The sequence below is a fragment of the Lactuca saligna genome, chromosome 9 (genome assembly GCF_052625555.1).
Source record: "Lactuca saligna cultivar CGN05327 chromosome 9, ASM5262555v1, whole genome shotgun sequence".
In the NCBI taxonomy this organism is placed as follows: Eukaryota; Viridiplantae; Streptophyta; class Magnoliopsida; order Asterales; family Asteraceae; genus Lactuca; species Lactuca saligna.
Window position 1 is genome coordinate 37579090 of NC_136425.1, and position 20534 is coordinate 37599623.

Here is a 20534-nt window from a genome sequence, read left to right on the forward strand (position 1 = left end):
TCTCACAATTTGAACTATGAAGAGGGATTTCGTAATCATAATCTAATTTGAGAATGCAAGTACCACAGTTACTATCTCCTTAGAATCTACTTAGTGAAAGCGTTTCCTCACAATCATTTTCATGAAGCAGAGAGAAACCTTATGACACTAAGATTTTATGGTGTATGTGTTCCTATCCATGTGAGTTTGTCAAACCATAATCATAAGACAAGGTTTGTGATAAATCCTGCGACATCCCCATTTTCACGGCCAGAAAAGACCGATTTTGTTTATGCTTTATAAAAATTAGAGTACCTCTTTATACCTCTTTTAATAAAAATGTTGCAGAATTTGTTTCCAGTAAAACATGATAAATACATTATCAAAGCATTTCCGAATAAAATTATTTTTATTCATTTTAAAACATTTGGGATGTAATCATCAATACAGAAACATAAGCATAAACAGAACTTACATTCATTATAACTAGTGATTTATATATCCTTAATTTCTCAGTCTAATGTGACTTCATATCAACACTTGTGATATAAATAAACTGAGTGGGTCAGGTTGGGAAACCTGGTGAGTACATAAGATTTTCAACCCACAATTAATAAGTTTATTAACTTTATCAAACCAAACAAACCCAATTACCCGTTCTTGTTATCCTCACTTTACGTCCCTAAAACATCTAACACAAGGGACCTAGTCTAAGGACTTTCATCGGGGTGACAACACATGCTTCGGGGGTTCCTCAACAATTCATTTCAAATAAGGCAACCATGTGGGGGGTGGAGTATTGCTGGTGAGCACACAATTCAAATAAACACCTACAGGTTGCGAGCCTGCTAGCGTTCCACTAGACTGTCTAGAATAGTATGTGGTCATCATCTATACTCCGCTAGATGACTGGATCATCAATAACATCTATATCGACGCCTCTCATTATTTTATTTTTTCACACAACAACTATTACATCTACCCATGTTTTACCCAACACATTTTGTAGATATAAAATACATATACAATTTAAATCATTTAAAACATGTATAAAATCGTTCATCCAGCATAGATAGCAAGTATACAGATAATATGCACACGTAGCACATAATATATATAAAATACTTCATATCTATGTGTAATATGAAAGTGACTATGCACTCACTTGATAAGGTGGTAACTCGGTACTCAGAAAACGCTTCGTTTACTTTAAAATAATTTCCTTCGACGAAACCTAGTATTTTACCACTAGAGTTTAGTATATTATACGCCGAGACTAATTAATATTCTAGCTATTATTACTATTATATAAGCGTTAAACAATACTTATATAACCCATAATAATAGCCCACATACTTATTATAAGTTCCTAATAACATTACTATAATTAAATGAAAGCTATATTAAAAATAGCGTAGGCGTAGCTCACTTACAACTGGTTCTATAGAAAACTAGGCTTTGCTTGGAGCAGCATTCCTGAGCCGAAAATCTCTTCTTCTCGGTGCCATCGAGCACTTCGGGGCTCCCGCCTCGTGCTAGGGAGGTTCCTTAGGCTTTTCGGGGGGTTTCGGGACTAGAGAGAGATTCTAGAGAGAGAGTAAAGAGAAGAAAGAATAGGAAAGGTGTGAAGAAACTGAGGGTAGAAGAGGTTCTATTTATAGGGTGAAAAATGGCTGAACTTGGTGCCACATATCACCATCTAGTGGCAAGACTTGGGGAGAAAGCAATGGCCAAGATTGTGCCACATCACCCATTTTTGTACAGTACACTTCCAACTTCTAAAATCCGTAACTTTCACATACGACATCCGTTTTTGACGTTATTTATATCCACACGTAGGTAAAAATAAGATCTACAACTTTCATTTCGACTCCATAGGCTAATTCTCGACCGATCTTAAATTTAACAATACGAGGAGATTATATTGTTAAATGTCCGCGTAAAATTCATAACTTCTACATACGGACTCTGTTTTCGTCTATCTTTTACCGTTGAGTTCCTATTAACGAGATATTCAATTCTCATTTAGATTGCGTAGGCCAAAAACCGCTCGATCTAAAATTCGAGTTTCGGGTTGTGCACTGTTATGCCAGATGTTAGAAATTTCATAACTTCCTCATACGAAGTCAGATTTGGGCGTTCTTTTTATGGACTCTCTTAGTTTAATATAATCTACAACTTTTGTTTAGGTTACTAAGGCTAAAAAGTCCTCTATTGTAAATTCACTATTTACGTCTCCCGGTGCCGTACCGGTTTTGCCGAAAAACTTCGACGAGTCATAACTTCTTCGTTATAACTCAGATTTCGGCATTCTTTATATGTACGGAACCCTTGTAAAATATACTACCACTTGGAAAATATTAATCCTTCTGAATAATCTTCCATAAAAAACTCATTTTTGATGCTTATTGTCTCTAAATTGACTAGCGTGGATCTGCAGGCGTTACAATTATCTCCCCCTTAGGATGATTACGTCCCGGAATCATCAACGAAACAGGGCAGTATAGTGATTCCATATGTTATCTCTTCATCCTAGGTAATAATTGTAACTTCCTTCTTTTTTCGAATGAGTATCTCACTCTTGGACTCCTTGACTGTAGGCGGTGCTCGATCTCGCACTTGCTCCCTATCTCATGTTAGACTCCAATTTATGACCTTCAAGTTACAATCTCAATCCTTACTGGATACGAACTTATGATAAGTTTCTTTATTACTATTTTGGTTCAATGTGTCATATTCTAATGACCTATCATCATATGTTGCAATGCTTAGACTCATATCTCTTAGAGTCTACCAGAACAGATTATACTTTCCTTCATGTTCTAATCTCATCTTAGTTGGACTCGATTTGATATGACTACTAGGGTCGGAATAACAATCATCTTCTTATTTATTACCGAAACGATGGTAATGACATACATGAATAAAACGGTATCAATTACTAGCTTCTTGGTAATCTTGTGACTTTACCTGATCCAAGCGTGAGTACTGTGCTTCCGGTAGTATAGGTCTCTACTACCTTTCACACCTAATCATACTTGTCCCAAGTATTGTCTCACAATTTTCCAAGTCATTATCACAAAAACAATTTCTAACACATACAAATATGTCCAAATGATCATATAATTTTCCCTAGACTCTACTAGGACTTCTTCCATGCGTATCTTCAATCAACAATTCTGCTTCGACCCGGTTGGTGGTGGAAATGTCAGACGATGAGTTAACTTCATGGATTCTACCAAAAATCTTTCTTTCTTCTAATCGAAAGTGAGCTTCTCCCGTACTAGACATATTATTTATTAGACGCATTCTAAAGGTGTAACGACCCAAAATTTCAATAAAATTTAAACTTTTCAAAAACAACCCAATTCATTAAGTTATTACAAAAAGGTTTTCAATACATTTATTATCAGAGTATTCCCAGGTCCATTTCATAAAACATAAACACGAGGAGCGGTATGATCACGCCTTTGCCTTGCCACAGTCTCCTGAAGAACCTGAAAAACATTAAACCACAACAGTAAACCCGAAAGCTTAGTGAGATACCCCCAAAATTGCAACCACATATACCATACACATAACATGCTATATTATAATGAATCACAAAACAACCATGCATATCGGGTCTACTGTGAGATTGGTCCGCCGTGTCGGGCCTTCAGTCCACCTGGTCCACCCTCCGAGTCCAATCATGTACTTCGAGTCTGCAGTGTGGTTGGTCCGCCCGCACCGGGCCTTCAACCCACCTGGTCCACTCTCTGAATCTACAGTATGACTGATCCGCCCGCATCGGGCCTTCAGTCGGCCTGGTCCACTCTCCGAACCTCGGCACATCTGGTCCGCCCTCGTGGGGCCTACAGCCTATCCGGACTGCTCGCTGGGCCTTCGGAACAACTGGTCCGCCCTGGGTATTTTGGCCTACAGCACGAAGTAGGACCCGCCTCAACCCAACTCCAGACCAAACAGACATGTGCACATAAACATACAATCACATAACAATTCATATTCAGTCAAACCGATCTAGCAGATCACATAACACAACATACTCTAACAGAATACCGACCTAACCGGTCACTAGCATAGCATCATCCTATATACCACGATACCAACCTTAAGCAGGTCTCTAACGAATACCATCCTAACTACCCAGATGCAAACATATCAAAGCAATAACATAACAACAGATACCCGGATCTCAATCCGATAAAGGGCCGACCTTGGTGCCTTAGACCCTATTGATATAGTGAGGATAACTCACCTCGCAACTGCTGACTAAAAGGATAAGATCACGCTGCTGCAATCTCCGACCGAACTCAAACACTGTCAATACCCAAAAGACTGAATCCAATAAATACCAATAATTACCAAATTACCCCTGGAAATCAACTGGTCATCCCTTGGTCAAATTCAAAGTCTACCCCTGACTGGCTCTACTCGCTGAGTCAACCCGATGACTCGCCGAGTCCTCATACACAGAACCTCCTTCAATTTGTGACCCAACTTGCCGAGTCAACCCGAGACTCGCCGAGTCCAACAACTCTGAGCCCACTCGCACAGAACTCACCGAGTCATCCCTTGACTCACCGAATCATAGCACAACCAGAAGAAAGGTTAGGACCTCACGCCCAGACTCGCTGAGTCCAAGAACATATTCGCCGAGTCCAAGGCTATCTGCAACCAACTCGCCGAGTTCCAGCCTATGTTCAAGCTACTCGTCGAGTACACCCTTGTGACTCACCGAGTACTCCTAGATCTGAATCCATACAGAGGCTTTCCAAGCCATGCAGAAGCTCTAAACCATAGATCTACTATTTTACAAGCCATCCATCACGTAAAGTGGCAAACTTTACGTGAATCCAAAGAGATCTAGGTATTTACTCTCTAGGGCTAGGGTTTGGGACAAGGTAGCTTCACTAATCACTCATCAACAGGGAATTTATCACATATAAGACCATTCCAAACCTAGATCTGAAGTAGCATCCTCAGATCCAAGCTTCTATCTCAATTTAGATGTCATATCAACCACCACACATGAACCCATCAAGAAAATAGCTTAAGGAAATGGTTCCTTACCTCCTAGAATGAGCCCAACCAACTGTAGATTCCTGATCTCCCCCAAGCTTCCTGATACAAGCCTCCAATCTTCAAGCTTAAAGCACCAAATATCTTTCTCCATGCTCTAATTCACTTGATAATGGGGTCTCATCACGAATTTAGGGCTTCTGGAACTCAAGGAATGATAAGGAGGCTGGGGAGAAGATATGATGTTCTTTATATAGGGCTCAACCCTCGAAATCAGGGTTTCCCATACACAGCGCCTACTCACCGAGTCCATCCTTGGACTCTCCGAGTTGGCCACTTAACGCGCGACCTGAGTCGCGACCCTACTCGCCGAGTCCACCCATGGACTCGCCGAGTTGACCTTCAATTTTACATTTTTATCCCTTCAACTCTACTCTTGATATTTCGGGATGTTACAATTCTCCCCCACTTAAATTAGGCTTCGTCCTCGAAGCCTGCGATAACTCGACTCTAGAAATTCTCTCGCATTACAACTCCTGGCATTAACCCAACCAGGCTCCTCAAAGCATGACCATGGTGTTGGGTTATGAGCATTCTAACACTCTTAAGTGTACATGCAACCCTAAATACCTTGGATCTATGTTTTCTCTATTATACATGCAAATATGAACATCCAAGGTATTATCCTAATCTAACATACAAAACAATGGATATAACAAGATAGAATACATACCTTTAAGTTAGTGCTTGTCTTCATGAAGCTTGAGTACCTAGTGCCCCAAGTGTGACACCTCAAATGGTTCACAATCATCAAAACACTTAGAATAACTTAGAGAGAATTCTACACTTCATGAAATCGGCTAGCCCTTTGTTACTCTCACTAGTGGCCGATTTTCCTCAAGAATAAGATGCTTATATAGTTATACAATTAGGGTAAACCCTAATTGTCATGACTTTCCATTTCCTTGGATCCATGGGTTCAAATACACCATGGAGCATCCATGGAGCATCATATGGGTTTTGGCCCAACTAGATAATCCATGGAGCATTTGCCCACTATACAAGTATGGATGATTTACACAATCAACCCATATATTTAATTAGTCTTCTTTTGATCACTCAATTAATTCTAGATTAATTCTTGATCAATACTAATTAAATAATCTTATTATTCTTATTATTAATATACTAGAACTTATAATATATTAATAACCATAAGTGTCTTATTTCTCTCATTATAGTCTATCCAAGTGCATGATGGTATGCAACCCAAATGGACCATGCCGGGTCGGGTCAAGTCTTACCAATTATAGTTATGGACTTAGACATTAATCCAACAATCTCCCACTTGGATAAGTCTAAAACTATTATTGCGTATGACTTCAGGAACCAACTGGCAATCGTAGCTCTCAAAAGCTTCTGTCGAACTCTGACCTTGTAGATGAACTCTGATCTTGTCAATGACTTGTCCATTAGATAAGGGATCATATATTCCTCCATTCTAGATATCATATGGACTGAGACATGGATTATAATCATTCTCTCTATCCATTTGTTGTTTCCCGATTTCCGATTTATGACGACTGACTAATTGAACAAATCAAATCAGTCCTGGCCCGGCCGAGCACTTCCATTTGTCATCATCAAATCATCGAGGGGCCCACAGATATCGCTTTTATCCCGAAGGTAAAAGGAATGGATAAACTTCGACTCATATGGCTTGTTCTACTACTTGTTGAATCATACACAAAGGCACGTTTTATAGCACCGAGTTATCAAATGCAGTTTCGTGCAATCAATGTACAACCAACTCATAGTAACAACTCATATCTCTAGGTTTGAAGAATATAAGATATTATTGTCTCATGATCACTCATGATAAAATCCATGAAGTTATTCCAATGAGCGCGGGTTGAATCCAATACTCAGAACTTATGAGCACTCATGAGTGTTGTAGCCATTTGTCCAACACCTTAGACCTCTACAAGCCAACCCATGACAGTCTTAATTCATATCTACTTCCAACATATGACCGACTGTAGATGGTTTGAATAACTTAGTCATTCCAGAAGAATAACCTAGTTTATTCGGGAAGTCAAAACATGCAAAGTGCAACACAATAATAATTGAATCCAATATGGTCTCAGAACTTATGAATATAAATAAAACACCTTTTATTTATCACCATATGATTACACATTATTCATTGTATACTGTTTCAGCTATCAACATTATTCTTGAATTTAAAACAATAGTTGTCCCATACTCCAAGCATGTACACTATGTTTTCTAAACACTAGTCATGCCATACACCAAGTATGCATACTATGTTTGTCTATGATCTTTACTTTGTGAACTAGATCAATTGAACATAACTTCAATGATTCTCTTTTCACACTCCCATATCCTTACTGCAAATGCAAGAATTCCAAATTCATGTCATTTACTGAAATCTGTTAGATTCTAAACTTATATGCATTGATCCTCTTGTAATGATTATGCACAAAGTCAGAAAGACTTGGCAACAATCATTACAGAGTATTCCAAAGGAGATCAGCTCCTTAGAAACATCCTTCTTGCATTAAGTTTCCTAATCTTAAACAGATTGGAAAAATTCTAACTTTGAAACATTTCCAGATTCCATTTTGACTATCACTTCTGAACAAGAGTTGCCTCCTTACAGATTATGTCAATATGGTCCTTCCAGAATTATCACTATACTTCCAACTGTCCTTGAGCAACCAATCTTTGGTAAACCTTAGATTGTCCTCGACAATTGTTTAATCCTTTTAGTCATATCCAGTTCTAAACCTTTTCCCTTCTTAATGCCCTAGGCATTTGGAAAATTTTAGAAAGGATGAATATAGCACATGTAATCGATCCTATATCCGAAGCATATGGGACACGATTCATGATGTCTCACATAAAGACTAAACCAGTCTTTTGCTATAACATTTCCATTTCTATTTGCCAAGTTCTCATAATTCAGATTATAAAAAGGGATGCCGTAACCATAATCGAATTTTAGAATGCAAATAATGGACCCATATACAGAATTTCCTTATGTTGAGCCATTCCAACATGAATTCATATATATCCTTGACTAAATGATTAAAACCTCACGATCTAAGCTTATAGATTTGAGATGAAGTATAATTTCCTCTCCCTTAATTATAGCAAAACAACTTTTTCCCAATTGAAACCTTTTGTTTTCTATAATTAACATTGCTAACTTGCAATCTTTATCATAATTATCATGCTCCCACTAACATGATGATTATTAGCATAACACTTATGCTCCCACTAGCTTTGACATGTACTCAGAAATCAGCTGACTTTCTTACCAAAGTTCAGATTTCTAATACTAGATTGTTTTGATAAAACTTTATCAAAATCATACACTTTCCCTTAGATAGCACACTTGTGTGTCTAAACAATTATGAAGAGGGATGCCGTAATCATAATGGTTAGACCTTTTTGCCACTTCTCACAAGTACATGTTAGTGTGCCGGTAAACCACACACGCTCCACTAACGACTTTGAGAATGCAAATATCACAATTGCTATCTAGCTAAAATCTACTTAGTGAAAGTGTTTCCTCACCATCATTTTCATGAATCGGAGAGAAACCTTATGACACTTAGATTTAATGGTGTATGTGTTCTTATCCATGTGAATTGTCAAAACCATAGTCACAAGACAAGGATAACGACAAATCCAAACTCATATGGACTGAACTCAATCTTAATTTCTTGCCACCTGGTAGCTCAAGGGCCTGCCATTGCTTCCAAGTTGTTGTGCAACAAACTGAGAACTCTAAGAACTCATATGCAAAGCCAACTTTGATTGGAATGTGCACGGAATATGTCAACACGATAGGCTATAAACCTCAAGTCGTGTGCTAGTGAAGAACTTCAGGTTCTATTCTTGATTAGTTCTTGAGACTTTCAAGACCTTTAAGACTCCCACTGTCCTCTTGACCTATAAGACTCCCTTGTCAAACATCCAAGAGATAGTGTGGATTCTAACCAAGACAAACACTTCACACAATTGGCCTAAGTTGGTCTTTGTTTTATCCAAAACATCACAACTTACCAATTTCAAATGTACAAGAGTAGAAAACTTTTACTCTTACATTTGACACGTGTTTTTAAACCTTCTTAAAGACATGTCACTCAAATTACAATCTTGGAGTATGACTCTAAGACTTGTATTGGAACGAAGTATGACTCATCTTCTTGATTTAACCATTTCAACAATTCAAGATCCCTTCTTCTTAGTCATAAGAATGCACTAAGACTTCCTTAGAGAACAAATTTTGATATAGTTTCTTAATCATTAAGATGATCACAAAACTGATACTAAAGTACTCTCCCATCTTTTCAGATTTGAGAAACTTTTATCTTTCTGCCTAAGTTGATTCTTCTTATTCGCTCTGCCTTACATTGGAACCTTTTCCAATGTCTCAGAGTTACACTTAAGCTTGTAAGTATAATCTTATTTACTGAGCTTTAGTAAACTATGACGAATAGCCTTATATCTTTTGTGGTGGACTTAATCAGTGCACATGACTATGTACTCGATCCCTTAGTCCATTACTTTACTCACACATCCATGTGAACAAGTAATTAGTCTTAATTTTTCAATACTTGAAGGTTCTCATTCATCATGCTATAGGACTTGCATGATTCCAAGTCCCGGTCCAATTGAGACTTTGGATGATGAGAATCTTTCCTTATTTGGTAAATTTAGACATTACCACAAATGAAGGAATCAATTTCATATTTCCACTCTTGCTATTAATGGAATCATATAAGCAACAATTTTTCCTCAAATGCCATTGTAAGGATATTTTAAAATAAATAAAATCAAAAATTTTCTTTTATTTTAAAACTATGCGGAAAAACTTATCCTTACAATCCATATGAAAACTTGTTGTTATCTATTCCTTAGCAATATCTCATAACTCCTAAGAAGTAGCTCAAGAATCCGATTTTCAAACTACGCGATAGAAATCCATCTATGCGATCAGATTCAGCATATTCTTTCTTTAAGTTCCTTTACTTTTCTTTGATTCTTAAAACATTACCATGTGACCCAGTCACATCATGTATTAGGAATCTCAGAATAGAAACTTAACAGAGTTAGATTAGTGGACTTTACCTGAAGTAGAGTCAATCTTATTGACCTTAACATCCTTAGGTAAATTTGGCAGCTTCGCAACTAATGACCCTTACTTTGGCAATATAAACATATGGACCCTTTGATAATGGTACACGGGACTATCACAGACTTAGCTTTTCTCTTTACCATTTGTTCAACCGAGTTGACTATGGCCGATCCCTTTCCACTGGGAAGAGAACGCTTTTTTGGATTTCCTGTGTCACTATTGTCAATGTCCATAAAGTTTTAGGAAGTTGATTTTAGCAAATAGATAAGATCATTAAGGGTCTTGTCATAGTCTGTTTCATAGGTGTCCCAAAGGAACTCACTATGTGACTTAGAAAGTGATTGAACTACCAACTTTCTCAAGACTTTGACGCCCAACTCTCTCGACTTGTCAATATGTGACTACATCTCCAAGATGTGACCACACCTAGACCTTGCCTTGCCAATAGGGCTTGAGTGACCTTAAACTTTTCAACAACTTGTGGGGTAGGGAGAATAATTGGAGGAGGTGAAAGAAGTATGATTTCCATGGGATATCATCTTCATTTAGGAAAGCTTGTTTCAAGAGATTTGGGAAGATCATAAATGTCTAAAACAGACATGTTTTGGGAGATATTCAAGATAGTTGATCTTAAAATCCTTAATATGACACCCAATATGAAATATTAAGGCTAGGACCCAACAAACTATTTTATAACTTAGAAGAGGTATGCCGTAATCCAAGCTATAAAACAATTTGAAGGTAGGTGAATGACGATTCACCAATTTCCACCAAGATAAACGAAATGTATTATTAGGTTTTAATTGGATTTGAAATTCCTAGATCTTTTGAGATTTATTGAACTGTTCAATGGCATGTTTCAATCTCGAGTGTGCCCTTCAGTTTTTGTGACTGGGATGCCGAGGATCACAAAACAAGGTGTGAAGTAACCATGCAAATTACTTGGTACCATTAAGTGTTTATCCCTCAATCGATGTGTCGGTTAACCACACACGCTCCATCGATACTATGATAAACATTAAGTTACCCTTTGCCTACCTTGTTAAATACGAGTTAGTGTGACGGTTAACCACACACGCTCCACTAACCGACTTAAACAAAGTGCAAAGTGTAATTTCATGGATTAGCACCTTCTTCACATTTCCTAAGTAACTAAGATTTGGTATTTATAAGAGTTTAGTTACTTAGTATTTATCATTAATACTTTTAATGAAGGGAGAATTATAGTCCTGTCAAACCCGTTCGGCTAACGACCCTCCACCAGTCAAGCAAGCGGTGGGTGAGAGTGGACACCCATTAAGTTGCCATTTTATAGGCAACAACCTTATACCCACCTTATAGACCGGCTTCGTGAATGAGGCGTACTAGCGGTAAGACCGACTTTACTCTTATACATGTATATATTATTAACTTATAATATTATAAAGTATAAGGGTTGAATTTTAACTTTTAAAATTCTAAGGGCTAACTTGGAATTAAAGTATTCATATGAGAAAACTTTACAAATTCCAAAACTTGAGGTCAAGTTTTGAAACTATTCAAAACTAATTAATTCCATAACTTATGTATTTAAAGTAGTTTTAATCCAAAAACTCTTCAAGTTCCATAACTTGAGGACAAATTATGGAAGACTTTAAACTAATAAAGAATTAACTTTTTTCTTTATTTTATAACTTATGGAATTAATTAAGGTTACATTATTTTTTTTTTATTTTTTTTTATTTTTTTTTATATTTATTTAATGAAGAGACTCTTGGTCCTCCATAACTTGAGGACAAATTATGGAGTCATAACTCCAATTAATTAGAACTAGACTCTTCATTTTTTTTTGTAACCTTTGCCAATTTTATGAGTTTTATGAGTCTTTAATGTGACTCTTCATGTAACTTGAGGACAAGTTACACAAACACATTTTATACTCAACTCTTAGATTAAGATGGATTGAAAACAACTATTTCATTCAACTTTTCTATTAATCTAAGAAACTCATAAGAACAAGATAATTCAAATCAAACTTTTTCATGTAATTAGTCTAACCTTTAAACTAATACAAAACATGAATCTATTGACAATTATCTTTGAAAATGGATTAGCATGAACATTACCACATTAAAAAAACAAGTTTATAAGTTCAAAAACAACTTAGGGTAATGTTCCTAGTCCATTTCTAGCCAAAAACCTCGAAAATATGCTGTATGGGGTCCAACTCGTCGAGTGCATGAACATAACTCGGCGAGTTGGATGCATTTTGCCTTGGACTCGTCGAGTCCCTTCATGGACTCAGCGAGTCTGCTGGGCTGACAGCATCAAAACTCGATTTTTCAGCTTCTATTGCAGGTATAACAAGAAAACAAGCCTAGGCTCTGATACCACTGTTGGGTTATGAGCATTCTAACACTCTTAAGTGTACATGCAACCCTAAATACCTTGGATCTATGTTTTCTCTATTATACATGCAAATATGAACATCCAAGGTATTATCCTAATCTAACATACAAAACAATGGATATAACAAGATAGAATACATACCTTTAAGTTAGTGCTTGTCTTCATGAAGCTTGAGTGCCTAGTGCCCCAAGTGTGACACCTCAAATGGTTCACAATCATCAAAACACTTAGAATAACTTAGAGAGAATTCTACACTTCATGAAATCGGCTAGCCCTTTGTTACTCTCACTAGTGGCCGATTTTCCTCAAGAATAAGATGCTTATATAGTTATACAATTAGGGTAAACCCTAATTGTCATGACTTTCCATTTCCTTGGATCCATGGGTTCAAATACACCATGGAGCATCCATGGAGCATCATATGGGTTTTGGCCCAACTAGATAATCCATGGAGCATTTGCCCACTATATAAGTATGGATGATTTACACAATCAACCCATATATTTAATTAGTCTTCTTTTGATCACTCAATTAATCCTAGATTAATTCTTGATCAATACTAATTAAATAATCTTATTATTCTTATTATTAATATAAAGTAGAACTTATAATATATTAATAACCATAAGTGTCTTATTTCTCTCATTATAGTCTATCCAAGTGCATGATGGTATGCAACCCAAATGGACCATGCCGGGTCGGGTCAAGTCTTACCAATTATAGTTATGGACTTAGACATTAATCCAACACATGGAACCCATAAACTCACTTTCTCCTTGCTCGCGGTGTCCTGACCACCGTCACAAGCCGGCCACCGGCTTTACCCTATGATAACCACACATAACAACCGAGTACCACCCATGATGCAACACTGCTCCAAATCACAACCATTACTCGACCCATATGAGCTATAAATAACTATGCACCACCCGATTCCCGATCCGAGTCTAACTCTATCCATTCCATGCTGACAGAAAGACACACCCTTCAGAGCAACTCCCATGAGTTCTCCTCTTGCAATCGCATGCACATGCTGAACTAGTTCTAGCACCCTCAGGTTAGGAAAACCCATCACACTGACGACCCTCAAAACATCCCTCAGGATGAACCACTGCTACACAATTCCTTCACCGAAATCAAGCTGGGAATCCAAAACTCCATACTTGCATCCCTTACGAGCCTCTTGACTTTACACCCTCAGAATTTCCTCCTGCGACCTCAGCAGACATCCCCACATGATGTCATCCTATACCGCCCCTGCACACGCGCTGCTTAATGACTACAATTGGACCACTCCGATCATAACCCTACGCTACTGCTTTCACTTCTGTGAATTTGCACTCCCCTTCGGAATTACATTCCTCCCTTTTTCCTTACCAAGGAAAACCACTTGACCGCCTTGTCACCACGACAAGTGCCATGGTGCTCACCCAACGCTACACCACCCCTTTATAGTATAACCGCTATCCCAAGCACCATACATACTCTGAATCCACTCGCGAAGACTCTCAAGTCCATGCACTACCTCCACTAATTGTGACCAATATCCGGGGCTAGACCTTGCAATGCTAACATATCGCGACATACTCAATCCATTTCCTCACACCGATCTAACGACACATGCAGAGTCTTCAGCATGACTCGACTGCCTTACCAAGCCTTCAGCCAAACTGGACCACTCTCATAACCTTCAGCAGACCTGGTCCGCCCTCCAGGGCCTTCAATCTAGCTGGACCGTTCACCGAGCCTTCGGCCTGACTGGTACGCCTATTGGCCTTCAGTCTATCCGGACTGCTCAACTAGCAATCAACATTCCGACTTACCTCTCCGGGAAATCCTCCCATGCATACTGTTCTAGCCCCCTAGGGGTTCCGAACTCTATCTCCATCATACATACTCAATCCCGGCCTAATCCCAGGCCCTACACAATCAAATACCCTTGGTCTGCATCTTACCCCGCATGCCTGCCACTTACTCATACCGGTCTATACTCTCGACTGACAGGACCATTGCTGAAACCCAAGCAGCCAAACATCCTACTATGCTCATCGATCTTCTGGAGAATTTTCCAATTCTCCCCCACTTAGGGCACTGACTAACAACCACCGGTCTCCATCACCGACCTCCCTCAACAACCCTTCATGACACATACTCTTTCACGCGAACCATTTCCCACTAACACGAACAACCTTCACCAATCGCATAACAATACAGATGATCCCGGCACGAAAGAACTCGATCCTCCGCTAGCCACTCCTCAGACTGCAACTGCTACCCGATATCCAAACCAACACCCGATTCCCATGAACAACCCTCATGAAAGATAACCAATGAATTTCCAAACACTAAATCCATAACCAAGCCATAACCCTCAAAACCAAATAATACAATACCGAAATCCATGCAACAAGACTAGCAGATAAACAATACTCCACAATAATCGTAAAATAATAAGACATTAAGAAGAACATACCCGCAGCTACATCTGATACTGCCCTGACCTCCTCTGCTGAAAGCTGAAAAGCACATCCCTGAGCCCTTGGGGGCTTCGCTCCACCCTGACCTCCTCCTGTGATCCTCAAAGTGGATGGTGCTGGAGCCTGCACCGGTCCTGCAACAAGCTGTGGGCAGTTGACCCTCAAGTGCCCAACCTGATGACAATGATAACAAATCCTCAAATCCCGAACCGGCACTGACTGCCGACAATCCCTCACATAGTGCCCCTCCTTTCCGAACTTGCAGCATGCACCACCGGACCGACAAACTCCAGTGTGATCCCTCCCACACTTCCCACAAACGTGGCTGCCCTGATCTCCCGTCCTGGAATCAACGGTCTTAGACCGTTTCGTCGCCGGCTGCGACTGCACCGGAGCTTGCCTCAGCTCACGCAACTGCAACTCAATCTCTAACTCATGCCGTCTGGCGGCCTCCTGCAACTCCAACAAGATCTCGCACCTCTACGTGGACACAAAATGTCTGATATCTCTCTTTAGCATACTCAGATATCGGGACATCCGAGCCTGCTCCGAAGTGAACTCAGGGCAAAACATCGCCCTCTCAGTAAAGATCCTTGTGATTTCCGTCACCGACTCCGAATCCTGCTTCAGCTCAAAGAACTCCTGAGCCAACCTCTCCTTCTTGACCTGTGGAACATAACGAGTGTTGAACATCTCTCTGAACTGATCCCATGAAACTGCAGCTCTCTGCGCATCTGAATATGACCCCGTGGTCAACCTCCACCAATCCTTTTCCCCGAGCCTCAACAGGTTCAAGGCACACCTCACCCTCTGATCAGCAGGGCATGAACACGTGAAGAAACACCCCTCCACGTCTGATAACCATCTCATAGCAACGATCGGATCCTGAACTCCATCAAAGGTGGGAGGCTTCGTATTATCGAAGTCCTGATATTGAAAACTTCTACTTGCTCCTCCCCCTGCTGTTGCTACGGTCGCTGTAGCCGCCGCAGCAGCCGTCTCCATGAGATTCGCATAACACTCATCAAAATACTCCACCATGGCGGTCTTGATCGACCCAAACAGTTCCGGCAACTCGGCCCGGAACAATGCAGCAACCTCATCATGCAGGATCTCACGAATCCTCGCATCCAACTCGCGCGTACTCATCTGACCGACAACCTCGGGCGGTACGGACCCGCCCGGAACTCCCTCTCCTGCTCCCGATCCTGACCCGGATCCACTCCCATCATGCCTCAAAATCTCCATACTGAAAATAAGCCACAAAACCTCAGACACTTCCCACTATACCGGGAACCAACTCTCAACCCGACCCTAGAGGTCATGGTTTCCCTGATACGCGTATGGGTCCTGTGCATTCAGTAGTATGGGCCCATACTACCTTCCACACCTACCCATATTTGTATGAAGTACTACCACAACACCCTAGGGAAAACATACATAACAACGCTCTACCCTCACTACTAGAGGAACACTGGAAATCTCTCACAAGGAAACCCTAGGTTAACAGGCATCATAAATCAGGCAACACATCATGAAATCCTGAAGATCCCTAGCCTAACACTAGCATGCTGTCTTATCAAAGCTCAATAAAACAAATATCATGTATGGTATTTTGGGGTTACTTACTGGCTCCAGCTGATCATACCTCCGCATCCTCCTTTACTTATTTTGAAAACCATTTTAAATTCTCTTTTGAAAACCCTCCTCGATTTGAGACTGGAGTCACACGAGTGTTCCTCCAATTTACTCAAACCAAGGCTCTGATACCAACTTGTATCGACCCAAAATTTCAATAAAATTTAAACTTTTCAAAAACAACCCAATTCATTAAGTTATTACAAAAAGGTTTTCAATACATTTATTATCAGAGTATTCCCAGGTCCATGTCATAAAACATAAACACGAGGAGCGGTACGATCACGCCTTTGCCTTGCCACAATCTCCTGAAGAACCTGAAAAACATTAAACTACAACTGTAAGCCCGAAAGCTTAGTGAGATACGCCCAAAATACCAACCACATATACCATACACATAACATACTATATCATAACGAATCACAGAACTGCCATGCATATCGGGTCTACTGTGAGACTGGTTCGCTGTGTTGGGCCTTCAGTCCACCTGGTCCACCCTCCGAGTCCAGTCATGTACTTCGAGTCTGTAGTGTGGTTGGTCCGCCCGCACCGGGCCTTCAACCCAACTGGTCTACTCTCTGAGTCTACAGTATGACTGGTCCGCCCGCATCGGGCCTTCAGTCGGCCTGGTCCACTCTCCGAGCCTCGGCACATCTGGTCCGCCCTCGTTGGGCCTACAGCCTATCCGGACAGCTCGCTGGGCCTTCGGAACAACCGGTCCGCCCTGGGTATCTTGGCCTACAGCACGAAGCAAGACCCGCCTCAACCCAACTCCAGACCAAACAACCATGTGCACATAAACATACAATCACATAACAATTCATATTCAGTCAAACTGATCTAGCAGATCACATAACACAACATAGTCTAACAGAATACCGACCTAACCGGTCACTAGTATAGCATCATGCTATATACCAGGATACCGACCTTAACCAGGTCTTTAACGAATACCATCCTAACTACCCGGATGCAAACATATCAAAGCAATAACATAACAACAGATACCCGAATCTCAATCCAATAAAGGGCCGGCCTTGGTGCCTTAGATCCTGTTGATATAGTGAGGATAACTCACCTCACAACTGTTGACTAAAAGGATAAGATCACGCTGATGCAACCTCCGACCCGAAATCCAACACTGTCAATACCCAAAAGACTGAATCCAATAAATACCAATAATTACCAAATTACCCATGGAAATCAACTGGTCGTCCCTTGGTCAAAGTCAAATTCTACCCCTGACTGGCTCTACTCGCCGAGTCAACCCGATGACTCGCCGAGTCCTCATACACAGAACCTCCATCAATGCGCGACCCAACTCCCCGAGTCACCCCGAGACTCGCCGAGTCCAACAACTCTGAGCCCACTCGCACATACCTCACCGAGTCATCCCTTGACTCACCGAGTCACAGCACAACCAAAAGGAAGGTTAGGACCTCACGCCCAGACTCGCCGAGTCCAAGAACAGACTCGCCGAGTCCAAGGCTATCTGCAACCAACTCGCCGAGTTGTTCTTCCAACTCGCCGAGTTCCAGCCTATCTTCAAGCTACTCGCCGAGTACACCCTTGTGACTCACCGAGTACTCCTAGATCTGAATCCATACAGAGGCTTTCCAACCCATGCAGAATCTCTAAACCATAGATCTACTATTTTGCAAGCCATCCATCACGTAAAGTGGCAAACTTTACGTGAATCCAAAGAGATCTAGGCATTTACTCTCTAGGGCTAGGGTTTGGGACAAGGTAGCTTCACCAATCACTCATCAACAGGGACTTTATCACATATAAGACCATTCCATACCTAGATCTGAAGTATCATCCTCAGATCCAAGCTTCTATCTCAATTTAGATGTCATATCAACCACCACACATGAACCCATCAAGAAAATAGCTTAAGGAAATGGTTCCTTACCCCCTAGAATGAGCCCAACACACTGTAGATTCCTGATCTCCCCCAAGCTTCCTGATACAAGCCTCCAATCTTCAAGCTTAAAGCACCAAATATCTTTCTCCAAGCTCTAATTCACTTGATAATGGGGTCTCCTCACGAATTTAGGGCGTCTGGAACTCAAGGAATGATAAGGAGGCTGGGGAGAAGATATGATGTTCTCTATATAGGGATCAACCCTCGAAATCAGGGTTTTCCATACACAGCGCCTACTCGCCAAGTTGGCCACTTAACACGCGACCTGAGTCGCGACCCTACTCGCCGAGTCCACCCATGGACTCGTCGAGTTGACCTTCAATTTTACATTTTTAGCCCTTCAACTCTACTCTTGATATTTTGGGATGTTACAAAAGGCATGATATCACTCTGAAAATATCTTCTGATAGGTATCATTCACTATCGTAAGCCTTTTCATTTCTTCCATTTGCCCAGTCTGCTATAAATCCTTATCATGACATTCTATACACAAAAGTTGGTGTTCGGTGTATCGAGAAGAAAATATAGATAGAGGAAGATTTAGACGTGTATTTCTCTGTATTACTCCAAAAAGTTACATGTAATTTCTAATATCGCAATTAAATGTTTAGAAACCTGAGCACATAAAATTTCCAGATATGGTCGGCAACAGACCATAGATCCGATCAAATAATAACATAACGCATCACAAATCATTTAGCACATAAAATCATATTAGGCATCGTTCATAATTAAGCTAGTGCTTGTGTCTATTCAGGTGTACTTCCTAAAATATATTAAACACACTCCTCATGATAATCACTTAGCATTCTAAGTTTAAGTCTAGAAATAAGTCCATATTCCTAGTTCGCTTAAACAAACTCTGATACCAACTGTGACATCACCATTTTCACGGCCAGAAAATACCGATTTTGTTTATGCTTTATAAAAATCAGAGTACCTCTTTTAATAAAAATGTTGCGGAATTTATTCCCAGTAAAACATGATAAATACGTTATCAAAGCATTTCCGAATAAAAGTATTTTTATTCATTTTAAAACATTTGGGATTTCATCGTCAATAAATAAACATAAGCATAAATGGAAGTTACATTCATTATCACTAGTGATTTATATATCCTTAATCTCTCAGTGTAATGTGACTTCATATCTACCCCTGTGATATAAATAAACTGAGTGGGTCAGGTTGGAAAACCTGGTGAGTACATAGGGTTTTTAACCCACAATAAATAAGTTTATTAACTTTATCAAACCAAACAAACCCGATTACCTGTTCCCATTATCCGCACTTTACGTCCCTATAAAACATCTAGCACAAGGGACATAGTCTAAGGACTTTCATCGGGGTCACAACACATGCTTTGGGGGTTCCTCAGCAATTCATGTCAAATAAGGCAACCATGTGAGGGATGGAGTACTACTGGTGAGCACAGAGTTCAAATAAACACCTACAGGTTATGATCATGTTAGCGTTCCACAGGACTGTCTAGAATAGTCCATGGTCATCATCAATACTCTGCTAGATGATTGGATCATCAATAACATCTATATCGAGGGCCTCTCATTATTTTATTTTGTCACACAACAACTATTACATCTACCCATGTTTTAACCAACACATTTTGTAGATATAAAATACATATACAATTTAAATCATTTAAAACATGTATAAAATCGTTCATCCAACATATATAGCAAGTATACAGATAATATGCACACGTAGCACATAACTTATATAAAATACTTCATATCTATGTGTAATACGAAATTGTGTAACATCGTAAATTTCAAAACAAAATTTTCAAATTTTATAAAACATAATTCATTTAATATTCAAAAAACAACCACATTTAGTTATCCAACTCAAGTAAATACAAACTCCCAAGATCTCAAATGTATAAACTCTGTGCGTGTGTACGGATCAAGTCGGCGCC